The sequence below is a fragment of the Grammomys surdaster genome, unplaced genomic scaffold (assembly GCF_004785775.1).
Source record: "Grammomys surdaster isolate TR1022 unplaced genomic scaffold, NIH_TR_1.0 169, whole genome shotgun sequence".
In the NCBI taxonomy this organism is placed as follows: domain Eukaryota; kingdom Metazoa; phylum Chordata; class Mammalia; order Rodentia; family Muridae; genus Grammomys; species Grammomys surdaster.
In genome coordinates this window covers 16883690-16893054 of record NW_021604617.1, presented here as the reverse complement: position 1 = coordinate 16893054, position 9365 = coordinate 16883690, and the positions used below count along the sequence as shown (strand labels likewise).

Below are 9365 nucleotides of genomic sequence, written 5' to 3'. Positions count from 1 at the left end.
CCCTCTCTCTCTCTCTCTCTCTCTCTCTCTCTCTCTCGTTCTCTCTCCCCCTCATTACCAACTACCACGAGGGGAGCGGCTTTGTCCTGAAATGTACTCCCAGCCCTGCAGTTCTGCCCTTTCATAAGCTGAAATCAATCAGGCCAAGTAGACAAACACTTCTAAAGTAGTGGTTCTCAATCTGAGGGTCTCGACCCCCCCCCCCCCCCCCGGCATCACATATCAGACATACTGTATATCAGATACTTATCTTACGATTGATAACAGTAGCAAAATTACAGTTATGTAATAGCAATGAAATGATTTTATGGCGGGCGGGGGGGTCACAACATTAGGAACGCTATCAAAGGGTCACAGCCTAGGAAGGCTGAGAACCACTGTTCTAAGGTTTTCCCAGGTTGTTCCTTCTTTCTTCTAAGGTGATTATCTCAGGTGTTCGTTGTTGTCACAAATCTGCAACTTCTGAGTAAGCACTGATTTAAAAAAGAAAGAAAAAGCCACACGTTTACCGGAAGCCCTCCCCCCACTTTGAATTGCTAAAACCTTCAAGAGAATCGTCACTATTTTTCATACTTCATATAATAACCTCAGCTCTCCAGAAACCCAAGTTGGCCTCATTCTGCCAACTGCAGGTTTGCAGGCACTGGGGCAAGCAGCAAATGTGTTGCAGAATCTAAAGGCAGGTCCAAAGCAGGCGCTCCGGGACTATTCTCAGCAATGACAGCATCACTACATTTAGTTCCCCGCTTGCCAAGGGAATGCGTTTGAAGGGGAGAACTATTCATCTGAATGTATACATGCAGACATATTTATTTGAATACTTGGATTAGAAAATGAAAGCATCATTTGGCTTTATGTCGAAGTGAGTAAATACACTGTTGCAATAAGGATATTGCGGATCTTTCACGCAAGTGTCAGGCTGTTCGACAAGCTCTATGTATGTGCTCTGCGCAGCAAAGTGCGTTCGTTCCATTCGGACGTGGCGTTTTGCAATGAAAACGTGCTTTTCCTGTAGATTTGCTTCGTTCTTAAAGCTTTCCCTTTCCCGAAAGAAAAAGGAAACATGAAAACAAAAGCCAAAGAAAATTTAAAACACAGCACTAACATCCTCGACAAAACATAACAACAACAACAACAAAAACCACACTGGGCTACCCAGGGTGGAGCACAATCCCAGTATTAGGGAGACAGAAGCAGGTGGATTTTTTATAGATTCAAGGCCAGCCTGATCTGCATACTGAATTCCTGGACAGCCAGGAATACACAAAAGACCCTGTCTTAAAACAAAACAAAAACACACACCCACCAAATGTTACTTTCCAAAGTCGCTCTTGGGGATTGGGGCTGTAGTTAGGGGTAGAGTACTTGATTAGCTTGTGCTAGGCTCAGTGTTTAATCCCCTGAACTATAGAATAAAAACCTAAACTTTTAAGTGTGTTGACACATACTTCTAATCCCAACACTTGGGTAATGGGGACCGAAGGATTCGCTATGTAGTTAAGTTTGAGACCAAAATTGGGCTACATGAGACCTTCCCCCCCCCCAAAAAAAAAGCCCTAAGCTTTCTTGATGAGCCAGCATTTGAGCGTGCCTCAGAGGATGAACCTGTCCTCACAGCCTAGTAGGAAAGATATTCTTTCCCAAACCCAAGTACCTTCCAATGCAGAGAAATCACAGAGAAAAACCGTGATTCAGTTGTCACACCCAAAGAAACTACTCACCACACACAATCAATTATATACAGTAGGTCAACAAGATGCCCAACATTACTTTAAGTGAAACAATGTGTCCGCCCAAGATAAACAAAAGAAAACAGAGCCTGCTTACGTCATGTTTTTAGATACTCACTTAGATACCTAGTCTCTGAGATGCCAGGGATGGACCAGAACAAGGGTGGAACAGCCCAGACATGGGAGCAGACCATGAATAATCTTAACAAGGGAAGTGTAGATAGTGCCTTCTATAAAGGTAACTTCCTACTAGCCGCAGGAGACCAAATCTTCCTTAATACAAACAAGGACTCTGGGACACTCGAACACTAAAGTTTGCATATGGAATGCTGTGTGCCTGTTGACCTCCCTCAGAAGCTGTCTCTCACTGGACGAGAACAAATAGTACCTATGGATTATAACACTACACTCACCTACATCGTATGAGCACTGCCCAAAGCACACAGGTAGATGTCCCGTGTGTGTCGGAAATCTCACTCCATGACTATTCCTTTCAGCTTAGTCTCTCCTCGTTGCACCCCCAAGCAAAGCCATTTCTAACCCAGGTCAGTATGAGGCGACGCATAAGCAAGACAAAGTGCTCACCGGGACCAAGGGTCTCTCTAATATCCCTGGGTATCTAAAGCTACTCAGAAAGTTAAGAGCATTGGCTACCTCCTGCTCCTGGCAACTGGTCACCATTCCACTAGGTCTCCAATACGCCTGGATTCGCCAACGGTGGGTCTCCACTTGTCCTATCTAGGGTTCCTCAATCTGTTGTCAAGGGAATACCATCTTGAGGTGTCCATGGCCACCTCCACTGAAAAGACAGCACTCTCATGGCTGAGATGCTCCCAGCTCTGTCCCGCCGGCCACCTCCGTCCCTTTGTGCTTTCCGATTCCTCGGTCCACCATAGCCCCTAAATCAGCAACCTCCAGCTTTCAGCGCAACTCTCTGCGCTGTCTCCTTAGAGAATCCCGCTCCATCGTCCTCAAGGAGGAGCTCATGCCTCTCTCACCTACTCTTTCCGGGGTTCCCCTCCCTTGAGCACCCCCTTCCGCCCTGTTCTTTCTCTACTCGGCATTCCCCTCCGGGATTCCGTTCCCCTCTGCCCTGTGGAGGGCGCCCCAAGAATGCGCACAGAACTACCCCTCCTTTACATCCTTCCTCTCCTGTTCTCTGGGATCAGACGCCCTCAATTCACGGTCGTGACATCTACTCCAAACCCCAGCTCTCCAGGTTCCCATCCCCAAGCTCCTCACCGTTGCAGTCTGGATTCCCTTGCTCCAACCCTTCAGGGTTCTGAAGCTCCCCAACTCCACGGTCTGGACTGTCTGTTCTGCATTCTAAAAACCGATATTAAAACTCTAACATCAGGTCCCAGCCCGGGCCCCTAGGTTCGGGGCACCTGCCAATGCGGTTCTACATCCTCCCTGCAGGTCGGGTCAGGCGCTCCTCTACGCCGAGATCCTGACATCCCCGCCTCCCAGCTCTGGCAGAGGCTCGCCAGCATCTCACTGGAGACCTGCACCCTGCCCGCTCCCCGCCCCCACAGACAAGACTTACCAACACCAGGCGCGGCCGAGCTCCTGCAGCCCAGCTCCGCCAGCCTAGCTCCCGACTCCGGCTCCGGGAGAGCTCCTTCCGAGCCGCCCCGACTGCCAAGGGCTCTGCACCCGAGAGAGGCCAGGAGGAGGGGACAACCCGGACGGCGACGCCCAGCTCCGCCCTTTCCCGGCCCAGGGGAGGGCTGCCCAGCCGGGTGCAAACCCGGCTGCTACAGCCACTGCAGCCGAGGAAGTTGACTGATGCCGCTTCCTTCCACCCTTTAGACCCTCGCCACCTACCCCCAGTTTCCCTTAACTGCAAACTCCTCGGGGGCTTAAGACAGACCAGAGATGCAGTTTGCACTCTGTGTTCTTTCCCAAAACCATTTCCTAAATCCCTTGGGAGGGGAGAATAACAAACTTCATCTGCCATTTTCATTCCTGCCCTTCTTTTCTCTCATTGCCCTAGGGTGAACTCGGGGTAATGCCCAGGAAATCACGCTATGCACCCCACAAAGGCACTGTGGACACACTTTCACATCCCCGTGAAAGACTCATACTTCTGCTGTGGTTGCATGTGTGAATGCTTCATATAAGTCACTGGACACATGTATGCTGTGCCAAGCAGACTCCTCGACCCTACCCTCACCATGCAACCTCCATCTGCTAAATCCGCCCACAGTGACCCGACTTGTTCTTCACCCACAATGCACTCTGTATTTATCATGTTTTTTTTTTTTTTTTAATCCATTTAGGAAGCAGGACCATCAGTTAACAAATCGAATTGGCTTTGCTGCTGAAAAGCTGCCTGTATCATCGGGAAGAAAGGAAATGGGAAGGTCAGATCCCAGGAAGATGGCCTCTCCTGTAGGAGGTCCATCTTCAATCCTGTTGTGAGACCGTTGGGGCTGATTTCTGGACTGAGTTTGGGCACTTTTCGTTTAAACCCACCCTGTTCCAGGGAAGAATCTAACCATGCTTTTACCATTCCCAGTATTTAAAACTCTGTTATTTGATGTATCTTTAGCAAAATACCTGGAAGAGAAGTGAACCGTTTATACGGTGGGATTATGTTTACTCCATAAATGAAGACGTTTGGATTCTGGGCTGTGATGTGCAGGTTGAAGCAGATTCAGACCCCGGAGAGAGTCCCGGGACTTGTCTCAGTTCCCACAGCTTTCCCTACAGGACAATGACCCGGTATGAAAAGACAGGGCTGCAAAATCTCAGGATGCTCTGTGATGCTCTGCTGCCTTGGCTTGTGCTTCAGCCCAGAGATGTCCGGGGATGCTCTTGTATCCTGGGAAGCTGTGGCCTTCCATATTAGCAAGGATTTCTTATTTTAGCCAGAGACCTCAGCTGTAAAGTGGTGCCACCTTCCACCCCCAACACACACACACACACACACACACACTCACACACTTCTACTCAGACTTAAACTAGAAGCAAAATTAGAAGTCCCCAAGACCAGCTCAACTGATGTGAGCTGCATCATCAACAATAGAGAACATGCAGTGCATCTTTGCCTGTTCTTGCTGCACCTTCTATCCCCGGGAGAGCTCCTCTATCTCAAATAGAGTCTTATGAGAAGACTAATTCCTCTGATCTTAAAACTGAGGATTGCAATCCTGTGCTCAGGAACTGAAGGTGGGGCTATAAAAACCCTCACAATAGTCAAAAGGTTTTGAGTGTGCAACAGCCAAGGTGTAAATCAAAAAATCCAACGCATAAGGAGCTGAGGTGTCTCTGGTGGCACCAGCCTCTGATGTGTGGTGCCACTTCACGGCAGCCTTAGCTCTTTTAAGTCCATACTCACATTTCCAACAATTTCTGAAACATCCCTAAACATGTTTCTACCGTTTTGGACTTGTGTGTTCATGAGAAGCTGTGTCCCCAGGACTGATGGTTGTAAAATCAACGTATGGATCAGCCCTGAAAAACCGAAGGTGTTCTACACCCGAGTTCAAAATATTCAGCCAGTTTAAGTCACCGTAAAAAGAAACAAGCATACGCATCTCATTCATGTGCAGTCACGTTGGTCTTTAATAAATGGTAAAGCCTTATTGTTGGGAGCCGACTCTTAGCCGAAAGTGGCTATCATCTTTACAGCCATCTCGAGCCATATACCCTGACAAGAGACTTGTTTCAACAGCCTGCAATAGCTGAGCGCACTCTGATAAACATCTTGTTACACTGTTTAGTGCCCCCAGCTGCCAGGTGCTCCTGGTATCCATGGCTACAAGGCACGTGACGTAGTGGCTTCAGTTGAGATTGTCCACGAGGGCAAGTCACGTGGTAAAGGGTATAAATACCCAGGATTTCCTTTCTATTGAGGAAGTAGGAAGTAAGTAGAGGAGTAGAGGAGGTAGAGGTAGAAAGTAGGAGGTAGTAAGTAGTAGGAGGTAGTAGGAAGTAGGAAGTAGAGGAAGGAGAGAGAAAGTGAGAGGTGTCAGGAGACTGAAGGAGTGAGAATATAGTAAGAAGATAGGAGAATAAAGAAGACTTGAAGAGACTCCACCGGACTCTGGCTTGTATCTATCTTTTGCGTCTCTCGCCCCTTTTTTCCCCTTCCTCCGTCCCCACTTTCTCTCTTGCTAGACCCTGACCTGCCGACCGGAGCAGCAGAACCGGCCGGCCTTTACAAAGTAACAGAACCTGACGGCCGTTACAAAAGAAACGGCAGTTACACTTATGTACGCCAAAGAACATCTTAAGGTAATGGTCTCCTTCTTGTTTTTATTGGGGAGCATAGGAGAGGGGCCCTCTTCTATCTGTACGAGTGTTCACAGGTGCTTCAAGCCTCTCAGGCTTGTACCCTGGGGGGTGGAGCCTGGTGGCTGGATCTATGGGCATGTTCTCACTATCTCAGACAGGCACTGGGTAGTTGTAGTGTGTGACCTTGTTGATGCTGTTGACTGATCTGGTGTAGGGGCTGAATGGGAGCATATTACACCAAGGCCTGTGACGGTGACGGTGATGGTGATCTGATGGTGATGATGATGGTATTGGTAATGGTAATCGTACTGGCTGGTTTTGTGTGTCAATTTAACAAAAGCTGGAGTTATCACAGAGAAAGGAGCCTCCCTTGAGGAAATGCCTCCATGAGATCCAGCTGGAAGGCATTTTCTCAATTAGTGATCAAGGGTGGGAGGGCCCATTGTGGGTAGACTGCCATACCATTGTGGTGGCTGGCAGTCTTGAGTTGTATACGAAAGCAAGCTGAGCAAGCCAAGGGAAGCAAGCCGGTAAGTAACATTCCACCTTGGTGTCTGCCTCAGCTCCTGCTTCCTGACCTGCTTGACTTCCTTTGGTGATGAACAGCAATGCAAAAGTGTAAATCCTTTCCTCCCCAACTTGCTTCTTGGTCATGATGTTTGTGCAGGAATAGAAACCCTGACTAAGACAGTGATGGTGAAGGAGATGGCCACCACCTGCTCCTTTACTCAGACATTCTGAAAGAAAGTGGAGAGTCTCACAACCATCTTGGTCTCAGAATAGGTAACCTAAAATAAATTATTCAGTGACTTACTACTGGTATAACACACATTGATATCTGGGTAAGAAACCCTGTTCATTACTGGCCTTCCCAGAACCACTAGATAACTAGCAATATTTTCTCATCATTCATTCATATCTCTTAAAAATCTCTTGGTATTTGCTAGCTGTACCCCACAGTTCCCAAGGGTATCGTGCAGGCTGCTGGTGGAGAATCGCCAACAGTCTTACTCAAGTATGATCTATGTACAATCAAACCAGCTAGCAAGACAAGATAAAGCCACTGCTAGGATGGTGGCAAGTCTTTTATGGACTTAGTCAACCACTTTCTGCTTGCATTTGGATGGGACTCCACAATGTTCATATCTGGTCCAATCAAAAGCCTATAGCTAAGCAAACCATAGGCCCTAGTTGTTTTGCTAAGTAGACATGCTAGTAGGGAAACTCCTACCATTGTTTTGTTAAGTAGACATGGCGTACCCATAACATTCCCCACTAAATAGCTATGTATATATGTCCATAAACCAGTGTTGCTGTCTGTTTTGGTTAGAGAAACATTCCCTTCCCTGCCTCTAGTGGTCAACAGTAGCCAAAGAAACTCATAACTGGCCAAAATACTAAGACTGAGGGAGTATTGAATGCCCAGCCACAAATGGGACAACAATGCCAATTTTTTTTAAGTATCACTGATTTCTCGGCATCTCATGACTGTTGCTCTCCTGAACTCACAACTGTAACTCCTGGAACAAGATCTACATAAGATTCTACACTTCGGCATCCTGTCACGGGAGGGGTGTGGTTCATGGGAACCTCATCTTCCCTAAGGATTTAAAAAGCAGTTAATGGCTGATGGGGAGTGAGAGATATTTTCTTCAGTGGTGATACCACCGGAAAGATACCTATAATCTTGTAAGCAACCCTAAGGAAGCTAATCAGGTAACAGAAAGAACAAGACAGAAGGTGAAAATTGAGGGAGACTTGATTGGGAAGAGAACTGAACTGGGGTTGACCGAAGTAAGAAGGGGAGAAGGGAAAGTAGTGAGGACTAGTGGTGAATATGGTCCAAATACATTAAGACTGTGTGTGAAAATGTACTAATGAAATCCATTATTATATAGAATTAATACATGCTAATAAAACATTCTTTTAAAAATAAAAAGTATTGCATCTTCAAAAGAACAGACTCTTATTTTTTTTTTACCATAAAGAGATAGTATGGACAAAAAAATTATTTTATTTATTTATTTATTTATTTATTTATTTATTTATTTATGTAACTCTGAGGAAGACAGGTCTACAATGACCTTTCCATTCTTGCATCATAATAAAAGTCTTTGGGTCCTCCTCTGCTGGGGCATTCTGGATGACCCTTAGTATGTGAAAGTTCACAGCCTCGTCGATGTCTCTGTGTGTAACATTCCCACCAGGCAATACCACGTTCATCTGAGATTTTTCTAAGATCTGAACTGGCAGTGTTCACCCAGTAAGAAGAGCAAATTGCTGAACCAGCCATCATTCTACCAGACACTCTTTTTTTCTTTTCAGGTTGCCCTTAAAGGCCATGACAAAAAGAGTTAATTTGCACGTTTAGGAGCTGTTTCTCCCAAAGTCTGACAAAATAATTTGATCTGTCTTATGTTGTAAACAAACCAAACTGGCACACTGTTTCCGATAAAATTTCTACTTTGTGCTTTCTCAAGGTGCTCACAGAACACATGAGAGCATCCTATTGTCAGCCTTGGTATATTTGCATGATGTGGGCTGGTGCTGACCTTGCTGCAACACAAGATAAACTGTTAATTGTAGTTCTGGTCCATATACTGGCTCACATTGGTCTAGACCCAAAGAATTCTTCTTACAAGACCCACTTGTCACAATGCACACAATTAATAGAATTGTTTAAAAGCTCTGGTTACCATCGTTTTCTTAGCTCTTGGGAGGACTGGGAGCTGTTTATTTTTCATTGTGTTGGTGAAGAAAAGGAAAGGCTTTTTGTGTACCAGTTAAAAGTGTGAGTTTGGATGGTAGCCTATCCTGAATCTGACATACATTAGGGCTTCTCAGAGCCTGTGGTCAGTGACCTAAGCTCTCTGCGAGTCACAGCCTTTATGTGTAACAGGGAAGCAATCATCCTACCTGCTTGATGTAATTATTTCTAGAATTAAATGAAAGACACCCAGCATGTGCTTAGTGTTGTGCCTAACACATACTGAGGGCTTGAGAGAAGCAGATGAAAAGCAAGGGGATGAAGGAAAACAGTATTCTTATTTTCTGCTGGAAGAAAGGATGTATTATTACAGAGGACTATGTGGGGGGGAACTCAGGAAAACTTGAATATTAACATGAACAAACAAAATCTGAAATCAATCTACCCATTCTTGACACTACACTATCCTCGGGGTTTCTCCACCCTATTTTTTGGTCCTTGGATCCCTTGCAGCTACCAATTGGAGAAAGTGACCCGGAACTAATTTCACCTGCTACATGTACAGAATAAAAAAGGATATGAAAAGCCGGGCGGTGGTGGCGCACGCCTTTAATCCCAGCACTTGGGAGGCAGAGGCAGGCGGATTTCTGAGTTCGAGGCCAGCCTGGTCTACCAAGTGAGTTCCA

General features: G+C 46.2%; 1 protein-coding gene across 2 annotated transcripts in view; it reads right to left on the bottom strand.

Annotated features, from left to right (window-relative positions):
- The window catches only part of Paqr8 (progestin and adipoQ receptor family member 8), a 41648-nt gene extending 38272 nt beyond the window's left edge, over nt 1–3376 (bottom strand). The window contains exon 1 of one of the 2 annotated variants that reach the window (XM_028766741.1): nt 3277–3376. The gene's annotated coding sequence lies outside the window, so the exon portion shown is untranslated. Of the gene's footprint in view, nt 1–2972; nt 3051–3276 lie in introns of those variants that run through there. The other variant, XM_028766743.1, reaches the window with a different exon arrangement.
- Nucleotides 3377–9365: the final 5989 nt, after the last annotated feature.